A 26665-nucleotide genomic window follows, 5' to 3' on the forward strand; every position below is an offset into this window, starting at 1 on the left:
TGTCGTGGATTTGCGCTTACCCGTTTTGCGACAGCAGACTACAGCCATGAAGCAGCAACCTTTCCTACCACAAGTAAGTTTGTGTTCTCTAATGTCTTGAAACGCATTTCAACAGGCACACAAAAAGAGAAATCTGTAATGAAGCCCTAACAAAAATTTTATCCCGAAGACACTAGAAGTGCCATTATATACTAAAGAGAATGCGTTATGAAAGCAGTCTGCGGTATTTTCATTGTATTCTGCATCACTAGTAGTGAAATGTTACTGGCAGGTTATCAAAATACACAGCACATGTCTGCAGATAAACTCAACAGATTTAAAGCTAGCAGTGCAAACATAAACATATACAAGAAGCCAAAGAGCTGTAGAAAAGGAATAAGTTGCATCTACATACTGACCACGCAAGGTGCGACTTAACTAAATACGTCATTTACAGCGGTGTGAGAGCAGTGTGGATCAGACAGCAAATGGGGAAAGCCAATATTCTATTTGGGATTCCGAGAAAAAGATGTGAGTGAGAAGGCCATGTAATGCGTAGGGCATATAACGAGTAGACCGTTAGACTAATAGAAAGGGGTGCCAGAGGGAAGGATGCCCAGTCGATGACAGCAGAAATGTAGGTGGGCTTGATGAATTGGGAAATTTGTGTGCACAAGGTGGAATTGGCTCGGGCAACACTGAAGTAATTGGAGATCACTAGGAGAAAGTCGCATCCTGAAGTGAATATAAAAATAGGCTCATGATGGTGAATAACTTCTTGTTGCACTTGTGTTGAATACACAGGTTCCCAATTGACAATCTCATCTTTCTGCGAAAATGGCTTCAAGCCATGGGCCTGAGAGGATTTGCACCAACCAGACGTCATGCTCTATGCTCCACCCACTTCGAGGCATCTAACTTTTGGGGTGGTCTACAACGACGCCAACTGCGTGAAGGGGCAGTGCCGACTTGGTTTCAACCAGCCAGTGACAACACGAGGGTAGAAATATGTCTGTTTATTTCAACTTTCAATATAGTTTTCACTGCATAGCAAGGAAGTGAACGGTAGCAGATCCCAGAACGTCAGTCTCCCTCAGGTCCTGCAGAAACATGGGAAAAAATGCAAAAAGAATGTTAACAGCAGGTAACAGCAACAAAGAGGAAAAGTAACATGAAAGAGTAAAAATGATGAATACATGTTGCACAATGCAAATGCGCAGCAAAATATGGCAGTCCCATACAGTATGCCCCAGCAATGATTTGATATTGCTGTGTTTTTGTCTTGAATGCACTGTGTTCATGCGCATGAACTTATCAGGGAATAAACTGCCCGATCGGATCAAGAATAGTGAACGAGTACTGACACAATGTTTGTCTCCTTTTCTTTATTTGTAGATACGTTGCAATCCAATAACGTAGGCACAAAGCTCCAACTGCTCAGGCACACAACCAAGAATGAAAGGTTCCTTTGATTTCACCAGTTATAAACGCACGTCAAATGACATGTGCCTTCATACCACTGGTAGTGTCACAGAGACAGCATGTGTAACCTTGCGGGATTTCAAGCTAGTGAAGCGGTGACAATCACCGCACAAAGCATACACTGAGGCTCTATTGCGAAATTATCCCATCCTAGGCATCTCACATGAACCATATTCAAGTTATTAAAAAAGTGAGGGAGATACTTTTGGCTTCAAGAGAAGTGATAACACACAACAGTTTAATGGAGACTCATCCCATACATGCCGACAAGTCGGGTGAAAAGGCAGGGCCAATTTCAAACAGCAGAGGTCCTGTGATGTGTAAGTTTTGGCATAAAGCCACACTGCACCTAGGATGTTTTGAAACAGTCATATGAAAGTTTGATTTAAAACATTCTTGTACGCAGTGCGATTTGAAGTTTAATATCATGATTACTGAATCACAAGAGGCATCTCCTTGTTTTTAAAGTCAGATAACATAAGCTTAGATGAGAAATAACTTCAGCTAGGAACTGTGTATAGATGGAGGAATGAAATACATGGAGCAATAAGGAAGGGCCTCTAGCTAATACAGATAACCAGGAAAACATTTCCTTGAGGCAGAGCCAGGGCTAAGTATCATACTGTGCGTAACAGTTACGAAACTGTAAAAAAATATGTAAATAGGAGAATTTCAAAAGCACATCACACATGATTATTAAAACAAGATTACACAGAGTATAATAACGTGTATAACTAGAGTTTTAAAAAGTTAGCAGGGTGTACCCCAAGGTCAGGAGGAAGGCATTCTATAATAAAGTTGGACCAATAGTAGTGCCACATTTTTAATGATTTCTTCTTCAATGGCACCACAGAAAGGTGTTCTTCTAGTGGAAGTAACATCTAATATTAGATTTGGCCTAATCCGGTTTTGAACAGGGAGCGATTTATTCAGGAATTCGTAAAACAACATATTGAGGGCTTATTTGTTGAACTTATGAAATAGTAGTATGATGTGAGTACAAAGCAACAAGGATGCATTAGCTGCAGGGTTGTAGAAAAGATTAATTTGTAGGGCCAATTTTACATGTGCTGCATTCAGACGTGTACATGTCACAGATAAAAAGTTTGAATTATTTCAATCAAACTTATGCTTGATTGCAGTGACCAGTTGCCCCCCTATAAAATTGAATAATCGAAACTAATATCTTTCTTTACCAGTACTTCCCTCCAAACTTCTACTAACGCCACAGTATCATCATCATCAGCCTGGTTATGCCCCCTGCAGGGCAAAGGCCTCTGCCATACTTCTCCAACTACCCCAGTCATGTACTAATTGTGGCCATGTTGACCCTCCAAGCTTCCTAATCTCATCTGCCCACCTAACTTTCTGTCGCCCCCTGCTACGCTTCCCTTCCCTCGGAATCCAGTCCGTAACCCTTAATGACCATCAGTTATCTTCCCTCCTCATCACATGTCCTGCCCATGTCCATTTCTTTTTCTTGATTTCAACTAAAATGTCATTGACGCACGTTTGTTCCCTCACCCAATCTGCTCTTTTCTTATCCCTTGACGAACGCTGCACAAATACGCTAAATAGAAGTTGGCCTCGCAGTTTCCGTACGTCAACTGAAACCCCTCGCACGCTGACTATCCTCAGTAACGCTGCTTTGTGTAGCAATAGCACACGACACAATTGCTGTGGTATTATAATTTGCTTTTGTTTTGTACCCTCTATTTCCTGTGAAGGCACCAGCAGCAACGCCAGAAGCTCGCTCGATGTATGCGCTGCAGGGAAGGGCAGTGTTGTTGTGAATCAATACATTGTACGCAAGAATTCGGTTACTCAATGCATCACCATAGTTGCTGGGTTCGAATAAGGCACTCCTGATAGGGCCACTGAAAAAGTGAAGAACCTTATATAGGCGATTCTCTGGTGTAAACATTAGATGTGGACATTGCTCTTGAGCCATAGAATTACTGTTTCAATTAGTGAGGCAGCATTTCGTGGACTTCTTCCTGGCAACCTTCACTCCTTAGCCATTTAGACTTGAATGACTAATTTTAACGAATACCTACAAACGTTTACATTTCTTGAAAAGGTTGACAAATTTGTAAATTATTTTAAGATAAAATTGCACAATGTTTGACCCTAAAAATACTTCTGTATGATCATTGCATATATGGATGTACATGAGTCACTTATCAGACACACAAAAGCATTAGCATTCAACGGCCAAAAGCATTAACTTATTTCACAGAAGTCTGTATGGTTGAGTGAGCGAAGAATTGAGCAGTAGTTCTGTGAGGTCGCTCAGAACCACATCTAAGAGATAGAGAAATGTATAATAAATTGCCTCCTACAGCTTGTTTTGTCAGTAATGTAACTGGTCAGGTGTAATGCCCAAGTAATAAGTAGGTCTGTCTAAATGTGTACACAAAATTCGTATGACAGCCTAAGAAAATGTGCGCCTGTAAAACAAGTGGACACTACTTGCATAGGTAATCTACTGCATGTGTTCGGTCAGCAATTAGTTCAGCTATGCCACATCTGTGGTTCTCCTTTGGTGCAATCATGCACAATTCTTCAGATGCCTCAGCCTTTCTCCCAGTCAACTGCAAAAGATGTTTCGGATCCTTGTTCTAAGAATGAAAGCAATACAGGAGGCTTCCATAAATTCAACCCTTGTAGGGCCGACAACACTCATTGAATTATTTGGCCGGTTCAACGGCAGAATTTCCACAAACAAAACATAAAACGCACAGCTGATTTTTTGACATTAGGTTCCCTATGACAACATGCCCTCAAAACAAAAGCACAGCCACTATTTCCGTCTGAAGCAGAACACCAACGTAGAAATTACATGAAAGCTCTCAAACAAAGTAGAAAGCAAAAGCTTACTCACTTCCTTAACAGCAAGAAAAATATGCAAGGAACTATTGTGCGTTGTGCATTCATTTCTAGTTTTCTAATACCACCTTTGCTACAACACGTCCATCTTATACTGTAAAGGTTACGACTTCCGTGAAGGTGGTTTTGGTTTTGTGCCCACTTGAAACATGAACACATTTCTTGACGAAAGTTTCTAGAAAAAAAAGGCATACATTGGAATCCAGTAAATACCATAATGAGACATTGTGGGCTGCTGTTACCGCCTGTAAATTTTCCTAGTGCAGTAGGCACTTTTTAGGAAAGATGTTGTGTGTTCAACACACTCACTGTCCCCTAAGCTCCTCTGATGCAGAAAGTGCCACTAAGGAGGCACTACTGAGGGGACACCATAGGGGTCAGATGTGTGCATTCTTACTGGTGAAGTTCTATAATTATCTGGCAAAGGTCAATTTTTGGATCGAAATAACAGAAGGTTGGCCCCAATGAAATGCAAGATATCAGGCCGAGACCTTTGGTCAGAATCGTATTGCCCGAGTCAAATGAACGCAAGTGTACTGTATTCCACAACTGCCAAGAGTGAACTGCAGAAGCGAATAGTAAGGATAATTCAGTTCGCACATATAATTTGTAATGTTTGCGCATCTGCACTTGAATGATGCTTTAGTGTTGCTAATGTGAAACCTCCAACGGCATTTTTTACTGAAGTTGTAGCTTGCATACTGGTCAGAGGTGTAATGAGAAACATCTACCTTACAACTCACGCAGGGGATACCAGCTGACTACATTGCAGCAGAAGAGGCCCCTACAGTAGGTATTGTAGCTGATACCTGCAACAACACTGAGACACCATGCGAGCGTGCAGAGGTAAGCATGAAATGTAAGAAAGGTGACAAGCGAGCTGATGTGTAATCTATTGTGATGCAGGTGCAAGGCATTGCATCAGGAAGCAGGCAGGCTAGGGATGACCAAGGTACAAGTGAAGACTATGCACCACACCAAGGCCCCCCCCCCCCATCCAAATCCACAGGTTGTTCAAACCATTACCAATCAGGACCACACATACTCCACAAAAGAAAGCCCTACGACAAAGGCAAAGCGGCTGGGAGAGTCCCTCAAGGAAGCCAGAAAGAAGATAAAAGTGCTTGAAGCAAGAACAAACCGTTATTGTGAGCGAAGCCGTACCCTGCAGGGCATGATTGACGAAATGAGGAGCAAATCTTTGATTACAGAGGAGGCACAGACAAAGCTGGAACAATTTGGAAACCTGCCAGTCGAAATATTGAGTAATTGGTGCAAAAATGCAACCGAGCAGCCTCGAGGCAGGAGGTACAGCATGGAAATGAAAAAATTTGCCACGACACTACATTATTACTCTCCTAGTGCATATGAATACATGAGTTCATTGTTTGCGATGCCTAGTGAGCAATCCATACGGCAGTGCCTCAGCATTGTAGGAGGCTGGCCTGGCTTCACAGCTGAAGTGCTAACATCACCCAAAGAGCAGCACAAGAATGACACGCCAAGAGGGCGCCTGTGCTCCATCCTTCTTCATTGAATGAGCATAAAGAAAGCATGTCAACTAGACCATTCAAGCGGGCGGCTGATAGAGTTTGTGGATCTCGGAAATGGCCAGGAACCTCACGAGGCAGACAATAGCCCCCTTGCCACAGAGGCACTTGTATTTATGGTGGTAGGCTTGGCAGCGCCGTGGAAGATGCCCTTTGGATACTTCCTGAATGCTGGACTTTCAGAAGAAGTTCTTAAAAATTTGCTGTTCGAAGCCATCCACTGCATAGATGAATGCGGACTGAAGGTGACAGCAGTCGTATGTGACTGCCTTATGGCCAATGTGGCAATGGTGAAGCTTTTGGGTGCCGGGTGCATGAGCTCACATTTGAAAACTTAAGAACATCGTTACCACACCCGCAGGATAAGGAAGAAATCTTCGTGATATTTGATGCGTGCCACGCACTCAAACTACTCAGGAACCTTTTGGGTGACGAAACTCTATGGAGTGCGACATATGGGGTAAGAGTTATAATTCATGCAACATAATAATTATGCGTATGGACTGTAACGTGACAGTGCCACCATATTAGAGGCATTAAAGGCATGAAAGTATATAGGCACTCTCCTTTTGATGCAGGGATGGTAGCTATGAACTGAATACAAAATGGATGTCCAATTCTTACACCTCATGATCAGGACCAACAGGAAATTGTTTCACGCTAAACGTGTAACCACCTTGTACAAAAAGCATCCTTCTTTGTGATTCACATATATTTCAGATAGTAACTACAGTTAAAACTTGATCTAACGAAACCCGACTTTACAAAGTTCTTGATCTTATGAAGCAACTTCCATTGTCCTGCAAGTCCCTGTACAGTTCAATGTTGTCATAAACCCGAAATAAGGAATCCAACTTGGCTGAACTCGATTTAACGAACTTGTTCCTGAAGCGAACAGGTTTTGCATGAGGGAGGCTTTCGGAAAAACGAGTAAAATGTCAATGTCTTTCATAGAACCTTTCAATGAGAAAATAATACTTTGAGGCTACAGCTAGTTTCTCTATGTGTATAGTAGGCTGCAACTTTAACCAGCTTTAAATCTACAACTGCAGTTCACACTCTAAAAGTATGAAATCACAGTCAATTATTTTACAATCACTTTAACCATTATGGAATGCGCCTTGCCATTTCTCCTGCATGTGATATGCCCATCTCTTTAGGTAATCTACCCGGACAGGTGGAACTGCACCAGCTTCAGAACAAAACTTCCGCGGAAAAAAAGAGGAGCAAAGGTATTGCAATGTGTACAGATAAGAGACAAGGGACTATCAGTGCTTATCAAATGTCAGCTACTGATGTGTTCCTTCAAGCTATCCCAATATATTTATTTTAGGCAGTCTTTGTCCGCATTATTTTGGCCCACAACTGCTAGAACTGTCAGTGTCGTGGCTGGGCAACGTCATGGTACCTCGTTTCCACGTACACCAATTGTGTTGCAGTTACCTTTCACTGTGTTTATGTTGATATGTACTGGCTTCCCAATGATTGTTATTTATTTTACAACTTGTTTCAATTGGTTGTGGAAAGTATTTCCCATAAGACAATTCATGGTTCAAGATCATGTATAGTAAATAATAGAAGAGCGCTTTAAAACTGTCCCAAGAAAATAGCCTCAAAGTCATGGTTTATTTGTGATAAAATTGACACGTGCACTGATGCTGCCAATTCCGCATGGAAAGCACCTTTTGTCGTAAGCTCATTTAATGTGAATAAAATTGACGCAGATTTTAGAAGGTGTACTTCAATAATTTTGGGCATCCTCCACACTCATAAGTCATTGGAAACATTTTTGTATTTTTGTGACGTCTTTGGCATCCACATTTATAAATAAATCAGTGCTGTGGAATGTAGCGCATGCACAAATATGTGAGGAACCAGTTGCACATGTGAAAGGCAGCCTGTGAACTGACAGTTGACATTGCAGGGCAACCTACTTGTGCAAGTTGACCTTCATCACTGCCACAATAACCGGATATCAAACCATGAAGACACCCAAGATAATTTCACATGACAAGTTCAGTGGCTTGCTAGCAGAATATCAGACACACTTGAATGTGAAAACCTGGCCACAAATGGATGCGCGTAGACATTTCAGTGAATTCAATTACAACCCGATGCATTTTTTCACTGCTGGCAATTGAATGGAAATACATTGTCCTTCTTCATGAGCTGCAAGAAAGAGAAGGTTTCCGAGCAGGCAACAAGCTGTCCCGGGCTCATGTGGAGTACTACAGGCAGGTAAGATATGCGTGCAATGTTAGTTGCTTGTGATTTTGCAAAAATAGATATGGTATGTAGTTCAAGAGCGGTGTGCCCATGTAGTACAGGTTTTTTTGTTGCTTCCAGATCATGAAAGTCAAGCTGGCAGCACAGACATTCAGTGCCTCAGTAAGCAAAGCGCTTGCTTTTGCTTTAGAACTTGGTGAACCTCAGTTTCATGCATGTCATGGAACTGCTGAGTTCATCAGCATGATTGATCGGTACGAACTTCATCTTTCCGTACATTCTAATCAACTACGCAATGAAGCACATACTCTGTGTGATCCTGTTTAGTCTGATGGTGTAATGGTAAAAAGATTGTGAGAATGAAACTAGAAAAATGAAATCATAATGGTAGAATAAACGCATATTATAGGAACACCAACCATGAAGCAGAACAGTTTCCATCATGAAAAATGAGTGTCTAATAAATGTCTCTTTTTTCACGTTCAATCTTACTTTACACTGTCAACCAAGTGTCGCAAGTGTCTTTCTGTAACATACACTGCCTCTCTTTGTCTTTTTTTTTGCAACCAGTAAAAATGTACAGTATGTAGGAAGGTTACCTCCTACCCATTCTCTTCGGTTTGGTTACCTTTCTCAACACAGCCTATTGTGCACTGCCTAGGGCCTTGAGGGAATAAACGAATTAAACACCACTGAATACAAAAGTGTGCAATCATGACTAAATCGATTACCGTAGACAACCATCACGATGGCAAACCACCACGTATTTCATCCAATGCACGCACTCAAGCTTGAATTTATCAAACATTGCTAGTTCAGGAGTTCAGGAGTACGTGATGCTTGAGAAATGACTTTAGCTCTTCAACTTGTATAAATCTTATCCAAATGATGGTGTCTTATACTTCACGATGCTTTGACATTCTGACGCAGCCGAGAAAAACAACTTTAGTTTGCATGTGCAAAACGAGACTGCTACTTCCCCCTACTCCAGATATTGGATTCCACCATAAGTAGGACAGCACTGTACCACCAAAGAGGCCATTAAATTTTAACAGTGCTCACAAACCTTTCCAGCAATGAGGGGTGACCAACGTAACAATTATCCCACTCCAGTGGCTGAGTATGCACTTGCACATTACTGGAAGGAATATAATGCAAAATTTTCTCGAGGAAATCATTGAGCCCAAATTTTTAGCAACCATTTCATTAGATGCGGACTCTTGCCTTTCACTTAGGCAAGCTATGAAAGAGCCCCGGGCAGAGGTACATTTGTGCGGTCGTATCTGATGATGTCTGAGGAGTGTGGGTGGAAACATTTGCATTTTCTTTTTTGTCTTCAATTTCACTTCTGCACTGGTGGGAACTGCTACTGTCTACACAATCCTGTGCACACCACACATTATACTCTAGTGCTAATTAAGCTGTAAACATTTTCATTCACTAGAATATCATTCCATGTACATGTCATGCTGATTAAATCACTGTTCCAGATAGAGATGCATCAATTTAACAGCATGACGAGCCACAGGTATAGACATCATTTTATCAGCGTGCTCCATATATACATAGCAGACTACAGAATATGCCAAATGCTTGCAACAGAAACTGGACAAGTCATATACCCGCAATGACAAAAGACAGCTAATAAAAAAGGAACTCCTTCCATTCCACTTGAAATATGGTAATTTAGGTGCTTTGATGCTCGAACATTTAACTTGAAGGTGTATCATATGTACATATACATATATATATATATATATATATATATATATATATATATATATATATATATATATTGCGATGAGGTTTATTCTCGTTCCCGACGTTGTGGAACGCTAGGCAAAACAAGGCACTGCAAGGGCTGTCCGAAGCACGGGGTCGCTCGAGATCACGGCACGGCCCTTCGTCTTCCTCTTCAGACGGCACATACACAGGGGCGCGTCTGCTTCATTACAATGCCCCGGGAGCTAAGCGTAGCCATCCTGGCGACTCAGGGCGCGGAGAAGATGAGCGGGTCGTAGTACGGTTTCAGGCGGTTGACATGTACTGTCTCTCGCCCACGACGACGCAGGTCTGGTGACACGGTGAGCGGCTCGACGATGTAGTTGACCGGTGAAGTGGCCTCGATTATACGGTATGGACCGTGATAACGCGCCAGGAGTTTGGAAGAAAGGCCAGGAATGTTGGCTGGTATCCAAAGCCACACAAGTGAACCAGGAACAAAGTTGGGCGGTGGTTGATGAGCACGGTCATGTCTTGTCTTTTGACGTTCTTGAGTCTCATTAGTCAGGGCACGTGCCAGCTGACGGCAATCTTCAGCATATTTGGCGACTTCGGAAAGCGGAGTATACTCTGTAGCGTCAGGTTGTTACGGCAGTATGGTGTCCAAAGGGCATGATGGCTCACGGCCATACACAAGGAAAAAGGGGGAAAAGCCGGTGGTCGCTTGCGTCGCGGTGTTGTACGCGAACGTAACAAAGGGGAGTACGGTGTCCCAGTTGGAGTGGTCGGATGAAATATACATCCGCAACATGTCGCCAAGTGTGCGATTGAAGCGCTCGGTAAGACCGTTGGTTTGGGGATGGTACGCGGTCGATTTGCGATGAATTATCCTGCACTCAGCGAGGAGGGCTTGGATGCCCTCCGACAGGAAGACACGGCCCCTATCACTCAGTAATTCTCGGGGAGCACCGTGGCGAAGGACAAAATTGCGAAGGATGAAAAAACCAACGTCACGGGCGGTCGCTGCTGGCAGTGCTGCAGTCTCAGCGTAGCGAGTAAGGTGATCTACGCCGACAATAATCCACCGATTTCCACGCCCGCTGCATGGAAACGGGCCGTAGAGGTCGATGCCGACGCGGTCGAACGGACGAGACGGGCATGGCAGCGGCTGCAACGGTCCTGTGAAACGCTGTGTAGGTGTTTTGCTTTGTTGGCATGTAGTGCAAGACTGAATGTACTTTTGCACAAAGTTGTACATGCCTCTCCAATAATAGCGCTGACGCAACCTTGTGTAAGTTTTGAGGACGCCGGCATGAGCGCTTAGGGGGTCAGCGTGAAAAGACGCGCAGACGTCAGAGCGCATATGACGAGGTATAGCGAGGAGCCATTTGCGTCCGTCGGGCATGTAGTTTCGGCGATATAGAATGTTGTCCCGCACTGAGAAGTGGGTTGCTTGGCGACGCAGTGCTCGTGTCGAAGGGACATCAGACGGAGCAGCAAGGTAGTCGAGTAACATTGCAAGGGATGGGTCCTTGCGCTGCTCTGTGAGCATGTCAGGGATGGGGAACGGTGACAGGGTGGACGAGGAAGCTGACAACGACGCCAAATCAGGCGTCAGTGGGGAGCGAGAGAGCGCATCAGCGTCGGAGTGCTTGCGACCAGAGCGGTACATGACGTGGATGTCGTACTCTTGCAAGCGAAGCGCCCAACGTCCCAAGCGTCCAGACGGGTCTTTCAAGGAAGAAAGCCAACAAAGGGCATGGTGGTCAGTAACAACGGCGAAAGAACGGCCGTAAAGGTATGGGCGAAACTTGCTTAATGCCCAGATGATCGCTAGACACTCCTTTTCTGTGACGGAGTAATTTAATTCTGCTTTCTTTAGAGTACGGCTCGCATAAGCGACGACGTATTCATCATAGCCAGCTTTCCGTTGCGCTAAGACCGCGCCAAGGCCAACTCCGCTGGCGTCAGTATGGACTTCCGTGGGAGCATCAGGGTCGTAGTGGCGAAGAATCGGTGGTGAGGTCAACAAGTGGCGCAATTGCTGAAATGCTGCATCACATTCAGGTGACCATGCTGCTATGCCGTTACTGGCGGAAAGTAAACTTGTCAAAGGCGCCATGATGGATGCGAAATTGCGTACGAAGCGACGAAAATAAGAACATAAGCCAATAAAACTTCGGAGGGTTTTGATAGACGTGGGCCTTGGGAACTCTGCAACAGCGCGGAGCTTGTCTGGATCCGGGAGGACGCCGTCTTTTGAGATAACGTGACCCAATATGGTTAGCTTGCTTGCAGCAAAGCGGCACTTTTTGAGGTTAAGCTGTAGACCGGCAGAGGCGAGACAGGTCAGAATGTCATGCAGGCGAGCGAGGTGCGTCGGAAAATCGGTTGAGAAGACGACGATGTCGTCGAGGTAACATAAACAGGTCTTCCATTTGTGGCCACGAAGGATGGTGTCGATCATACGCTCAAAAGTAGCAGGCGCGTTGCACAACCCGAAGGGCATGACGTTAAATTCGTAGAGGCCATCGGGTGTAACGAATGCGGTTTTCGGACGGTCAGGCTTGGCCATGGGAACTTGCCAGTACCCGGAGCGCAGATCCAAGGAACTGAAGTATTCTGCGCCTTGTAAACAGTCGAGAGCGTCATCGATTCGAGGCAGAGGATAAACGTCTTTCCTCGTTATCTTGTTTAGGCGTCTGTAGTCGACACAAAAGCGAATGGAGCCATCTTTTTTCCTCACCAATACGACAGGTGAAGACCAAGGACTTTGAGAGGGACGGATGACTTTACGTTGGAGCATGTCGTCCACGTGCTCCGTGATGATTCGGCGCTCTTCGGCAGAGACACGATACGGGCGCTGTCGCAAGGGGGAGTGGGAACCAGTGTCGATGATGTGAGAAACACCGGTGGCACGGCCCAGTGACGTCTGATGACAGTCGAAAGAAGAGACAAACTTGTGAAGGAGAGCGAGAAGTTGGCGGCGATGAGATGGGGAAAGTGCAGGGTCGATGGCCTTGTCAAAACCCACTGAAGGTGATGAGCCGGAGACCGAAGCGATGGCGTCAAGGTGACGGAGGGAGGCGGCAGGAACATCGAAGTCGTCGACGTAGTCGACCGCTTGAAAGTATCCTACCGTCTCTCCACGCAGTAGGCTGATCGGGTACTGGTAGTAGTTGTTGACCAGCATCACAGTTGAGCCAGAGGTTACAGTAAGCACGGCAAACGGAAGAACAATGCCCTTGCGTTGAGCAAACACATCGGACGGCGTGAACACTACGGTGGCGTCAGATGCGGAATCAGACGACAAGACAACAGCCATCGACGACTCAGGAGGTACGGCTGTGTCGGCATCAACAGTGAGTTTGTCGGCAAAGTGAGGAGAGCTGGTCGGCAGTGATTCACATAGTGGTAAAAGCGACACTTCTGCACGTGAACAGTCAATGACAGCATGATGACGTGACAGGAAATCCCAACCAATGATGAGGTCGTGAGAGCACGATGGTAGCACGAAACACTCGATTATGTACAGAACGTCGTTGATGACGACACGGGCCGTGCATACAGCTGAAGGGTGGATTCGCTGCGCGCTGGCAGTGGCGAGCACCAGGCCAGAGCGAGCTGTAGTCACTTTTCGTAGATTGCGGCAAAGGCCCTCGTGAATGACGGAAACGGCTGCTCCGGTATCGACTAGTGCCACTGCTGGTACTCCCTCTACAAAAAGGGTAATTACATTTTGCGGCGAAGATTGAGGTCTTGAGAAAATCGACGTATTTGCAGTTCTTGCCTCAGGAACTGCAGCAGTCAGTTTCCCTCTTCAGTGGGAACTCGACGACGCAGGGGCGAAATCGAACGCCGACGAGGGGAAGGGGAACGCCGAGTTTCCAACCGGCGATCAGTGTCGAGACGTCGCGGTGATAATGGAGGCGTGGCGGCGTATTGTGGTGCGTAGCGGGGCCTTTCAAAGCTGGGAGACGCAGTTGAGGCGCGGCGGCGACAGAAGCGTGCCACATGGCCAGCAATGCCGCAGGCGAAGCAGATAGGCCGGTTGTCTTGAGTGCGCCACGTCTCGGTGGGACGAAAAAAGTGTGGTGACGGTCGGGCAACTTGAAATGAAGCCGGATTCATGGGCGATGGAAAGGAAGCGGTCTGCGCAGGTGGCCGTGCAACCACGGCTGCATAACTGAGCGGCAGCGACGTAGGGTGGTTGGCAAAGTTGGTATGGGCCAGCGGCACACTCATAGGGTTGGGTGGGGGGGTTGTAGGAGCTGCAGGAAGCGCTTCAGATATGTGATTTCGGATGGTTTCCTGCAGCGTTGGAGGCAAAGCTGCCGTAGGTGCGTCACTGTGAGGCAGCAGCGAGAGCTGCCTGGCCACCTCTTCACGGATAAAATCTTTGATATGCTGCGAGAGGGTCGAGTTGGTGAATTCGGTAGAAACCGCGATGCTGGAGACGGAATCGGCGTGCTGGATGTTCTGGCGGGCGATGGAACGTTGGCGGCGCAGCTCGTCAAAGCTCTGGCAGAGGTTAATGAGGACGGATACGCTAGTTGGGCCTTTGGCCAGCAACATCTGGAATGCGCTGTCCTCGATGCCCTTGAGGATGTGTTTGATCTTGTCATCCTCGGACATGCTGGGATTGACCCGCTTGCACAAATCGAGAACATCCTCGATGTAGCTGGGGAATGTTTCACCAGGCTGCTGTGCGCGCTGGCGTAGACGCTGTTCAGCGCGTAGCGTACGCACAGCTGGGCGATCAAACACTTCTGCAAACAGAGTCTTAAAGGCGGACCAGCTTGTAAAGTCTGATTCGTGGTTGAAGAACCAAAGTTTTGCTACGTCGGCGAGGTAGAACGGCACGTTGGTCAGCTTAGACTGGTCATCCCATCGGTTATGGGCACTTACACGTTCGTACGATGAGAGCCAGTCTTCCACGTCGTGTTCGGCGGTCCCACTGAAAATGGGTGGGTCGCGCTGACGAGGGACGCCGGCACAGATGACAGTGGCAGCCGGTGGGGCGGGCAACGAGGTGGCGGGATCAGGCATAGTGCAAGGCGATCTTGTTGGCAGGGTTCGAGTGCGGAGCTCCAGGACGAGGCGAAGGATCTCAGCAACCTCCACCAAATGCGATGAGGTTTATTCTCGTTCACGACGTTGTGGAACGCTAGGCAAAACAAGGCACTGCAAGGGCTGTCCGAAGCACGGGGTCGCTCGAGATCACGGCACGGCCCTTCGTCTTCCTCTTCAGACGGCACATACACAGGGGCGCGTCTGCTTCATTACAATATATATATATATACACACACACACACACACACACACACACATATATATATATATACATATACCATTATACATTATAATTTATACAAATCAATACTGTTTTGAATGGAGATAAACCAGAAGGAATTGCCGATAGTTTCTTGAGATCAGTTAACCTAACCTAAAAGAAGCACCACTAGAGTCATGAATGAAAAAGATTATCAGGTACTTTTAGCACATACACTTAGAGTAAACAGAACATAAATATATGCTCCCAGCTTCTAGCTTCTGCACGTTACACGCCGCGAGAAAAAAATATCCACATTTGCTGTCGTGAACATTACCTATAGCAATGCCCAAGCTAAAGGGGGGGGGGGGTTGTGGCTTTGCAGACGTGGAAACGGATAACCAGCCATGGTGCTAGGAGCATCTGTTTTTACTAACTGCAGTAGTCAGACGAGCAACCCTTACGTACTCCACGCAATAATTGTCAGGTTGGGGAGCATGACCAAAGCCTCGTCATAGTTGACTGTTTTGTTCGATCCACTTTTACGTAGAAGCGAGGTGGTCAACCAATATGCCTAAGCCTGGCTCTGGCTGTACAGTATTTCTCCAGTATTGTACGGTACTTCAAAGTAATGAATAAAGGCATTTCCACAGGCAGTGTTTAATAGCGACAAATAAGGCTATTCGCAAAACTTCTGCCAGTCTGAGATTGAACGAGTGCTCTTCAGGGAAAACTCCACATGACAGTAAGGATTGCTCCTATGGGCAGTGAACAGGGGGAAAAAAGTAAATGTACACTTGATATCAGCCAAATGCAAACATCAAACCTTAGCGTGTACAGATGTTTGATCAAATCTGATCAAAGCATACCAACTGAGGAGACTATGTCTTCACTGCTGCTGTCCGTTAATAGTTTGGTTGTCGAGTCAGCCAAAGTACAAATTTTTATTGTTTGGTCGGTGAAGTGCTTCGAGCACTGGAGACCAGTTTTTACAGTACCTCTTGCGATATTTTATTTTTCCAGAGTTTCTAATGCGCCAAAAAGGGTAAAACATGAGCAATACTTAAAAGAGAAACTGTCATTTCGTAACATGTAAGGCGTGGCTTGCGAAAAAGTTCTGTCGCAAATGCTTAGCAACGTGTCGAAGCACTGTCGATGAAATTGTTCATTATTTTTTGGCCCAAGTAAGAAATTATTTTAACGCTGACAGTAGCATGTAGTGAAAAATTACCCACACGTTCTATGTCTATAAGCTTGACACAAATAAAAAAAAACAATTTTTTCTGTTTGGCAATGTGAAAGCAGTGCATGCACCAAATGACCGTAGATGCAAACTGCCTCGTGAATGGAATATGCAAGGTAGACTATGAAGCAAGTAACACTAGGGTTCATAAACTGCATTAACTACCTCTTTCCTTCCAGGACATTTGACACGCTCAACTCCAGGAGTCCTATTGCGAAAGGTTTCAAGTCTCCTCTGTGACCATCTACGTTGCACTACCAGAAGGAATTCATAGAACTCACCGGAAGAGAACTGTTGGGCTTGAGACTAGGGTCAAGAAAGCCAGTGGTCGAAGACGGATGAAGGATGTCGGTCATTTCTCTGGCATTCACCCTCAAGAGTGTATCCCCGCTATCAACAAAACTATTTGACAAAGAGCTGTGCAGGTACGAAGGAAAGTGAAATCACTAAGCATGCAGTTTAATTCCAAGAAGAGAAAATTATAGTTTAACCATACATGTGAACTATAGCTGCCCATGCAATGGCTTTCATTGCCTCATTTGCCAATCTGAGTACACTAAATACGCTCAATCCCACTCAGCTGCACATGTATTCATAAAGGTTTCACCGACTAAGTAATTGGTGAGTTGTATTGCATGACTGGAATGAACTTTATCACAAAAATATAACTCACTATTCAAAATGTGGCAACCCACTGCAAGGAAATGCATTAACAGCTAGCAAGATTCATACAATGTGCGCAATGATTGAACTGCGTAGCTTCCATAGCAAGGTAACGTTGTATTCAGATGATTGTATGCTTTAGAGAAATTCACAGAATGAATCTGATGTGCCTTGCTTGGAAAAGGAATTAGCATTTGCAGTAGTCATGAAAAATGGAATTTGTGGCTAAATGTTGTCAACTGGCAGTACATTTCTGTTCCATGTAAACAGCCTACACCTCAGTTACATTAGTTTAGTCATCATCATCATCAGCCTGGTTACGCCCACTGCAGGGCAAAGGCCTCTCCCATACTTCTCCAACAACCCTGGTCATGTACTAATTGTGGCCACGTTGTCCCTGCAAACTTCCTAATCTCATCCGCCCACCTAACTTTCTGCCGACCCCTGCTACGCTTCCGTTCCCTTGGAATCCAGTCCGTAGCCCTTAATGACCATCGGTTATCTTCCCTCCTCATTACATGTCCTGCCCGTGCCCATTTATTTTTCTTGATCTCAACTAACATGTCGGTAGCTCGCGTTTGTTCCCTCGCCCAATCTGCTCTTTTCTTATCCCTTAATGTTACACCCATCATTCTTCTTTCCATAGCTTATTGCATCGTCCTCAACTTAAGTAGAACCCTTTTCGTAAGACTCCAGGTTCCTGCCCCGCAGGTCAGTACTGGTAAGAATCAGCTATTATACAGTTTTTTCTTGAGGGATAATGGCAACCTGCTGTTCATGATCTGAGAATACCTGCCAAACGCACCCCAGCCCATTCTTATTCTTCTGATTGCTTCTGTCTCATGATCCGGATCCGCCGTAACTACCTGCCCTAAGTAGATGTATTCCCTTACGACTTCCAGTGCCTCGCTGCCCATTGTAAATTGCTGTTCTCTTCCGAGACTGTTAAACATTACTTTAGTTTTCTGCAGATTAATTTTTAGATCCACTCTTCTGCTTTGTCTCTCCAGGTCAGCGAGCATGCATTGCAATTGGTCCCCTGAGTTACTAAGCAAGGCAATATCATCAGCGAATCGCAAGTTCCTAAGGTATTCTCCATTAACTCTTATCCCCAATTTCTCTCAACCCAGGTCTCTGAATACCTCCTGTAAACACGCTGTGAATAGCATTGCAGAGATCGTATTTCCCTGCCTGACGCCTTTCTTTATTGGGATTTTGTTGCTTACTATATGGAGGACTACGGTGGCTGTGGAGCCGCTATAGATATCTTTCAGTATGTTTACACACGGCTCGTCTACACCCTGATTCCGTAATGCCTGCATGACTGCTGAGGTTTCGACAGAATCAAACGCTTTCTCGTAATCAATGAAAGCTATATATAAGGGTTGGTTATATTCCGCACATTTCTCTATCACCTGATTGGTAGTGTGAATATGATTTATTGTTGAGTAGCCTTTACGGAATCCTGCCTAGTCCTTTGCTTGACAGCAGTCTAAGGTGTTCCTGGTTCTATTTGCGATTACCTTAGTAAATAGTTTGTAGGCAACTGACAGTAAGCTGATAGGTCTATAATTTTTCAAGTCGGTGTCGTCCCTTTTCTTATGGATTAGGATTATGTTAGCGTTCTTCCAAGATTAGGGTACGCTCGAAGTCGTGAGGCATTCTGCATACAGGGGGGCCAGTTTTTCTAGAGCAATCTGCCCACCATCCTTCAACAAATCTGCTGCTACCTGATCCTCCCCAGCTGCCTTCCTCCTATGCATAGCTCCCAAGGCTTTCTTTACTTCTTCTGGCGTTACCTGTGGGATTTCATATTCCTCTAGACTATTCTCTCTTCCATTATCGTGGTTGGTACCACTGGTACTGTATAAATATCTACAGAACTCCTCAGCCACTTCAACTATCTCATCCGTATTAGTAATTATATTGCTGGCTTTGTCTCCTAACGCATACATCGGATTCTTGCCAATTCCTAGTTTCTTCTTCTCTGCTTTTAGGCTTCCTCCGTTCCTGAGAGCATGTTAAATTCTATCCATATTATGCTTCCTTATGTCAGCTGTCTTCCGCTTGTTAACTTCGAAAGTTCTGCCAGTTCTATTCTAGATGTAGGGTAACATGTAGGGTAACATGTAACATTGGCGTTTCTTGATCAGATCTTTCGTCTCCTGCGATAGCTTACTGGTATCCTGTTTAGCGGAGTTACCACCGAATGCATTTGTATGTACGGAAGTGTTTGTATGCTTTTGGGCTAGTTGGTGCATGGTTAGCCATGGACGCAAAACAGTGATAAATACATGTTCAGAAGTAATACATGCAGTGCGCTCTAACCTTACAAGTCTGAGTAGTTGTCTTATTTTTCTTCACAGGTACATCTGCACCAGCCACTTGAACCAAGACCCACTAGAGATGTATTTCAGCTACATCAGGCAGCGGGGTGGATGGAACAATAACCCATCGGGATCGCAGTTCCGACATGCTTACCGAATGACGCTTGTCCATGCAGTCGTCGCATCTTCAAGAAATGCCAACGTAACTCCACAGCTGGAGGGTATCTGCCTACCCAGGAGTCAGGCACATGCCACTGGCTTCCTCCCTGTACAAAGCAATGACAACGTCGATGGGAGCAACACTACACACTGCAGCACTGGGCAACCAACAGCCACTCCCATAGTAGATGCTATCGATCGTGATTGCTTTGTTTTTAGTGAATACTTGGGAGAAGTGCAGTACATTGGTGGTTTTGTGGTTAGAAGCACGACAAAGAATCTGTCTTGTGCAGAGTGCGTTGCTCTGCTTGTGTGTGACACTGTGCACAGCTTGTTGACAACTCTGAAAGACAATGGTGGCCTGATTGACCCTTCTAAATTTGTACATGCTGCATTACACACATGTGAGCGCATCATGCGTCAGCACACCGATGTGCACAAAGAAAGTATTGACACACTCACATTCAAGGCATTCCAAGAGTTTGCTAACCGAAATAGCAACATGCTTCAGCAAATGCCGCATTACCATGCAGAACCACAAGACATTATGAACCTTACAAAAGTGATGCTGGCCAAATACATAACACTTCGACTGTGAGCTATTGGCCGTCGGATCACAGAACAGAGCAGAGGGGCGTACCTAAGGCATATCATGACAAAGCGCATACTATTCCTGCATCAGTAGGAACATGTATAAGCATGCTCAGAACATCAGCGGCTGCGAGCACCAACTGTACACTCTTTGAGCAATGCCACTGAGAGGACACAGCTAGCTGTAAGGGTATGGGACTATAACAATTAAAGGCACCTAACATGGCTGTGTCATACAGGCCATGATCAGCGGTGCTCTTAACAATGTAGAGTTAAACATGATGCGTTTACAAACTACCATTTGCCAGACAACTTGAAGGTGCATGCATAGTGCATACAGAAGTTTGACCACCAGTGCCATACTGTAGGTTTTAGTAAATGCAGACCAGGTGTTGGTTTCACACTGGTGGAAAAGGTCAGATTCGACTAGTGTGCAAGTTACACATAAGCTACCACTTCAACAATTGGCCTCACACATAAATGCATCGACAATGCAATGGCCCTTCTTTTCACACTTAAGGTCGACTAGCTAGCCTGCCATTCGTGTTGATATGTTCATGTAACAAAAATCTGACAGAAAACATGCAGACAATGCGCTAAACTTACGCATCAGTTTTTGTATCTCGTCATGTCAGACAGCATAAGGCAATGGTGCAAGGAATATGCAAGTCCTTATAAAGATGGCTGTTGAACGCAGCCATTTATCACCCCATAGTCAGACTGTGGCCATTGAAGGCTTACTAGGTTGGTGCACTATGTTTCCATGCTTGCTCATTAACGGGGCTGATACGCTGTTATAGTGACTGCTGCACCATTGAAATGCACAAACTGGATTGTTCCTTTGTTGTTCGTTTTGCAGACGACAATTTCACAAATCACTACACTCTCGTCTGTGACACATGACACCTCTTTATTCCAGCTACACACATGGCAGAAAATGTGATTTGATGTCACAGTGACAATCTCACTTGCATACATGTACATGTATTACTGTGGAGTGTTAGGCAATGCCCACGTGACCCAACAGGAATCAGTTACAGCACAGGCTACTTCACACATATGCAGATAAATTGTTGCGGTATTGAACACTACCCGTAATGTGATTATACGTAATGCATGCTCCAAAGGTGCACTTTCAGTGCCTGTTGCATGTATGTTTCATGCACTCTGCATGAATGCCACAGCTTCACTACATATCACCGATGCACATTACCCCTATGTGCCCCTTCACAGCACTTCTACCACCATTTCGATGTGATGTACGTTGTGAAGGGTGTAATGTTCTTGTTTTGTGTAAATAGTTGGAAACCTTCTTAGGTTACGCATCATCAATTTTTCCTACACCTATGACATTTACAAAAATATGCCAGCACATAGGCACACACAACAACAATGGACATTTACAGTCTGCTTTCATTTTACCCTGCAGACATAAGAATAGGTCTGCACATGGTATTGCAGTGCTTTCGCTCTTGGCCCTTTTTTTGTTGTCTTCTTGGTGTGAGGTGCAAAGTGTTTAAATCAATGTTATGAGTTCGCCATTCCTGTTTTCTTGTAGGTTCACGTGTTCCATTACACTTTGGTGACAGAGAATAACTTAGCCCAACTGTGATATTCACTACATTAGCAAATGTGGGTGTCTTTGGCATAGAAACAAAGTAACAGATGTTGCTCTTCCCTTACAATTTCCTTGGGTCTGCGGTTCATGGGTCTTTTGCAAAAGAACTGTTCTATCAATGTCTTACCTAGACTGCTTGGCCCATTTTGCTTACTTGCAGCAACGGTATTGTACCATGGCGTTATGAACGTCTCAGAATGCTTTACTCGTGCTGAACTGGTGTACTGTGCAATATACTACAGGCTTGTCACGATGCTGTGATAAGTTACAGAAGTGTTACACCTATTTAACAACAGTTCTGATATTATCTCACTTATGTTGCTGCATGTAGCATGTGAAAAGTGCTCCTAGAATAAGAACTGGTCCGCATTTCCTGCTCACTATAAGTATGCTTTGCAATCTAGCCTGTCCAGTGTGATCAATGTGGTCAAGCTTACAGATCTGTCCACTTGTAGCAGGGTTATGAGTAGCCCATCTGCTGAAAGAACCTAAGGCAGGTTAGAGCGAGAAAAGTATTCAGTACTAGAGCTGCACATTTGTTCTGTCAATGTATGTATTTTATTCATTTCTTCTAGCTTTCTGTATTTCAGTAATTATATAGCGCTGCTGTTGCTAAGTCTTTCAAATGATGATTACTTACATTTTGTCAATTCATCTTCGACACATGGCCACCAAGTCCTTATCCTCAGGTTTCACTTGTCCCACACCAACACCTTTGAACACAGTTTCCTTTCCTGAACAATTGCAACATAGAATGCTTTACCTGGTGTGCTAGCCTTTCATTGCCAATTGGTATATTTGTAGATGATCAATCAAACCATTACCCTTTAGCGCAAGTATGTCTACACTCCTGTTGTTAACTAACACTTTTGCTATCTTTGTCTCACTGTCACAGTTCTTGTTCATGGTTTCAGTGGCTTTTTTCTCTTGATTTCATTCTCATATTCTAGTTTTCATTGTTTGTACACTGCGATCCACTTCCTTCTGCTTGCCATTGCTTTCAATGTCTAGTTCTAATGGCTCATGAGTATGTTCTTCCTCTATTGCCCAGATTGTTCTCGTAGCTCTTCAATTACCACAATATATGTACTCTACATTACGTGCTATAGCACCAGCACAGGCTTAGCTATGTCTAAATAAGCACACCCTATTTGAACTCTGCATAACAATCCCAGCAATCTTTACAAAATCTCTGGCTGTACCTTGCATATGCAGTCTTTGCCAGACACATGAATGTCACTGTATATTAAATTAACTTACCTGAAGTCATTGCAAAGCTTTTTTGCTCAACCTCTCAAGCCACTGAAGTGGTGCATATTTAGCATAAGCAGAGGCAACTGTAAGGTCAGACATTCTAGGAAGGTTACAGATTGATTTCCCATAGCAGCAGCTATTTCATTTCTATCATTGCAGTGGGAACATTCAGTCATGCATAATGCAAATGTTTTGCTAAAATGTAAGAGAACATTTATTAGCGTTAATTACTTAACCTTTCAAACAAGTGTGCAATGATGCCTGTCTAATGCATACTTTTTGTGTTTGCAATGAGCAATTCCTTATATACATGGCATCAAAACATGGCCTCCGTGTATGCCTTATCATACACCTATGAGTAGATCCAAACAGGGCAGAAGTTTACATACACAGGACGGAAATTCTAGCAAACATCAAGGCTTGAAGCAATGAGCAGTAATCGGACAAGGAATCTCATTCGGAACAACATGTCGACAAAGGGTCTTGTCTTCATCAGCGTAGCAACTGCTTTCCTGAGCAGTGCTTTCATGTATGCATAGCTCTCTCCCCTCAAGCTGGTACAGCACAACAATGACATTAAGAAGCATCCGAGCTGGCCAAAAAAAGGAACGCAGTGCCGTCTGCAAAACAGTAGGAAGTAATCAACACTCCGTTCCATCGTTTGGCCAGCTCGGCTGTTCATTTCCTTGTTGCGCTGTATCAGTTTCGGAAATGCAATACCAACTTGCCCAATTCTCAACACTAGTAGGCGCTCCCCAGCCCTCAATAGGGGACGAGAAAAGCGCTTGCATGGTAGCTAGTAAACCAGTAGTGTAAATATAAGCAGTAGCATCAACTATTTCTTCATGCTGACTACTATTAACATTACTATGTTTTTGTGGTCTTGCACCTGGTTATGCCAGGAGTGTTCATAACCCCAACACTGATTTATTTCTTCTATTTGCTCTGTATACATCTTTGTACTTTGTCACAGGGCATCCTCAACCATCTCAACATCCTACACAGCCTAACAACTTTTTTTTTTCATACTGTTACCGTTTCTGTGGTATGTAGTGCCTTAATTTTTTTCTATCTTTGAACGGGATGCCTATACATGTTCTTTGCTTGCAGCTATCATATCTAATGTTAACAGAACACTAATAGGTAGAAGTCCATTTCTTTGACCACATTATCTCCCCTCCCACATCCTTTATTCCTTTTTTTTCCATTTCCGGAGAGATTATATGAATAATGGTAATGTAATTAACCATGCACACTCAATGGCTCCACCTGTCTACCTGTGCATGAAAGTTCTTTTCAGTTTCTAATTTTTGTCTCCATTTTTCGAAAGAACATAATCCCTATTGTCCCCTTTTTTATAATTGCATATCTCCTTCAACTGTTGCCCTTGATTTCCAGTCTACCTTTCTTTTTTTATTTTACCAACCCCACACCGGCTTATTCTTTTCCGCCTACTGATGGTGGAAAAGAGTTACCTACACATGCATGAAAATGCAGCTAAGAATAGTAGTTGTTGCCCTGACGATGAAGAAGTCATTTTGTCACAATGTTGTCTCCAGCGTCATTTAATGTTCAAATACTACTCATGGCTTGCTTTTTGTTTCCTATGATGTAGCCTTCTATATGGTAGTCCAAGCAGATAATTTCGTGTCACTAAGCACATATTGCATTAAAGCCAACATACATTTCAATAAGCTAAGCCAAATTTTATACCAGGCACTTAGGGGCATCTAACCAATATATAGGCCGCATTTATGCAAAGTCTCTACTTCTCTTTAAATGCACACAAGTTGTACAACAATCGCGGTTACTGCTGTCGTGATTTTGTTACAATAAGGCCAGCTGCTATTACCCTCTTACTTCATCACTGCCACCATCTATCTGGTAATGGAATGTTTTCTATGGACTACTAAGACTGCTAGCATGCATGCTTTGTGCAAGCGCCCTTTCCACAGAATATAATAACATTACAAGTCAGGCAATAGCCACATCGAAATAAAAACAGTGGCAGCAGAATTACTACATGTACCATGGCCAGAACGCAGTGCACAGCTGTCTACAAAAATAAGCAAGCTGTTATGAGCCACATTAGGCTGGTATCCACATACCTAGGCAAAAGAGGCCTCACTTGTGTGCCAAATGCAAACATCTAAAGTATTTCCTCCTCATTCGAGAGGCTTTTCCTAAAATGAAAAAGAGGATACTCAGGTGTGCCATATACAGAAATGCACTTGTGCAAGGCTGGAGAAAAGAAACTGGCAGAATGTACTCATGCCCAACATAGTTAATGAACCACATGCTCAAAAGTAGAAAACGAAACCACAACTTATCATCACGTTTGGTTTTTCATCAAATAACATAAATGTATATATACCTACCTGTATGCTAATCAGAATTGCAAGTTCTGTCTGTTTTGCAGGTTGTCAAGTTGGAATGCTGTAATTGTTACACTTGTAAATGTTGGCGGTAGTGCTAATGGGTATCATGCTCTTGTGCTCCTACTATATCGCATGTCCTTGCGATTTCTGTATTTTTCTTTTAACCAATGCACGAGCGCAAGCCTCGGCATGTAAGCATGTTTTTTACAAATGCTTTTTGGGGTTACAGTACATTCACCACTGGTTTAGTCAGTGTCCACTTTCTGATTATATCTTACTAATCTGTTCCACAAGCAAACAAAACAGCTGAGCTTGTTTGTACTTCTTTTCTTTTGCTGTGATTCCTTCATCTGTCCATGGGATTTAAGCTCTGGAAACATTTAAATAATAACTAAACCTGCTTTTATACACACTGCTTCTAGTGTACAATTATGAATTCCCACTCTGCTTCAATGCTGCCACACACACTGCATTTATCTTAATACTAATCTGCAAAGTCAAAAGCATAGAGTCAATTTCATGCAGGCGTTAGCCAACTTCAATTGCAAGGTGCGTTGACGGCACAACTACCCCAAACATTGCCAGGTTTTACTATGCCCCGATTATTTTATGAGCAAGGAAAGTCAAGCTCATTACAATGGTGGTCTTTTTTCTTTTCCTTCCTTCCTTCCTTTTCTTCATGCAAAAATTTTCAGTTCATCGACCAGCGCTTGTCCTCTTTTCTTTCTCGTGTTTCGTTTGTGTGTGCGCTGCCCAAGAATGGAAACCACTTCTGCTGCAGGTGGTAGAAATGACCAAACCTCACGCGTGCCGAGAAATTGAATATGTGCAGTATGCATTCAACATGACCAGAGTTCATTCCTGCATCATAGCTGCACCGATCGATCGAGTTACTGGAGGATACACGCCATGCCGGCATTGCTGAAGCAGAAATGATTACTAATACTTTCAAGTTCCGTCGCATGAGCATTGTTTAAAAATGGTCAAGCTATATACATTGCTGCCTGTATTGTATATTGTAGAGGACGTACTAGTTAAAGTTGAGTGCGCATGTCGTACTTGTGCTATGCTGCGATATAATTTGTTTATTATGCAAAATAGAAGTGAGGCGTGAAGATAAGACACAAGAGTAGAGAAGTGGACAACACGAACGCCGACTATCAACTGAAGGGAGCAGTGAGGCGATAAAAGAAAGAAGACACAAAACTCATTTGCGCATGCTCAGGAATGGTAACAGCACGTGTCAGTTGGGTACACGTGCCGGTCTACGTGAGAGATAACTGTTAAGGCACTTAATCTCTTTCTTAAGTAA

At 44.2% G+C, this 26665-nt stretch overlaps 1 long non-coding RNA gene across 1 annotated transcript; it reads right to left on the reverse strand.

The window, feature by feature from the left end:
- Window positions 1–980: 980 nt before the first annotated feature.
- On the reverse strand, window positions 981–25159 carry LOC135906004 (uncharacterized). Its single transcript, XR_010565588.1, has 3 exons — window positions 25084–25159; window positions 19508–19619; window positions 981–1079 (listed from the first exon to the last, which is right to left on the reverse strand). It is a non-coding gene; the product is annotated as an uncharacterized lncRNA (long non-coding RNA).
- Between the last annotated feature and the right edge of the window lie 1506 nt (window positions 25160–26665).

Source organism: Dermacentor albipictus, chromosome 1 (genome assembly GCF_038994185.2).
Source record: "Dermacentor albipictus isolate Rhodes 1998 colony chromosome 1, USDA_Dalb.pri_finalv2, whole genome shotgun sequence".
NCBI classification, from domain to species: domain Eukaryota; kingdom Metazoa; phylum Arthropoda; class Arachnida; order Ixodida; family Ixodidae; genus Dermacentor; species Dermacentor albipictus.